At 45.9% G+C, this 719-nt stretch overlaps 1 protein-coding gene across 1 annotated transcript in view; it reads right to left on the reverse strand.

The window, feature by feature from the left end:
- The window catches only part of MAGT1 (magnesium transporter 1), a 17,573-nt gene that overhangs the window by 3,996 nt on the left and 12,858 nt on the right, over positions 1-719 (reverse strand). The gene's annotated exons all lie outside the window — the stretch shown is intronic.

Genomic DNA, 719 nt, shown 5'->3' on the forward strand with positions numbered 1-719 from the left:
TAAAAGGTTCATAAGTATTTAGTGATAAGCGTAACATTTCTCTGTCATGAGACCATGGTATTCTTAAGATAACACTGGAATTGCTAAGGTAAAGAATCTATGACCTACTCATTTGCATTGTAACTTTCCTGATGTGATAATACTTGTAAAAAATAGAAAATGTTAAGTCCAGGGAAAAGATGTTCACCAACAGATGCAAGCATTCAGGTATCCTCAGCAGGTAACCCTGTAACAGAGATTGGCTTCTATAAAATAACTATAACTTAAAGACTTCCCTGGTGGCTCAGACGGTAAAGCGTCTGCCTACAGCGTGGGAGACCCAGGTTCAATCCCTGGATTGAGAAGATCTCCTGGAGAAGGGAATGGCAACCCACTCCAGTATTCTTGCCCCCCCCCCAGAAAAAAGGGGCTCAAAGAAATATTTTGGGCTTCCCTGGTGGCTCAGAGGTTAAAGCGTCTGCCTCCAATGCGGGAGACCCAGGTTTGATCCCTGGGTTGGGAAGATCCCCTGAAGAAGGAAATGGCAACCCACTCCAGTATTCTTGCCTGGAGAATCCCAGGGACGGGGGGAGCCTGGTGGGCTGCCGTCTATGGGGTTGCACAGAGTCGGACACCACTAAAGCAACTTAGCAGCAGCAGCAGCAACTTAGGTAAGCTTCAAATAGAGCACATTCTCAATGTGGAGGAAAGAAGACTGGAGTAAGAGAGTACTCTATTGT

This window comes from Bison bison, unplaced genomic scaffold, assembly GCF_000754665.1.
Source record: "Bison bison bison isolate TAMUID 2011002044 unplaced genomic scaffold, Bison_UMD1.0 scf7180017849255, whole genome shotgun sequence".
NCBI classification, from domain to species: domain Eukaryota; kingdom Metazoa; phylum Chordata; class Mammalia; order Artiodactyla; family Bovidae; genus Bison; species Bison bison.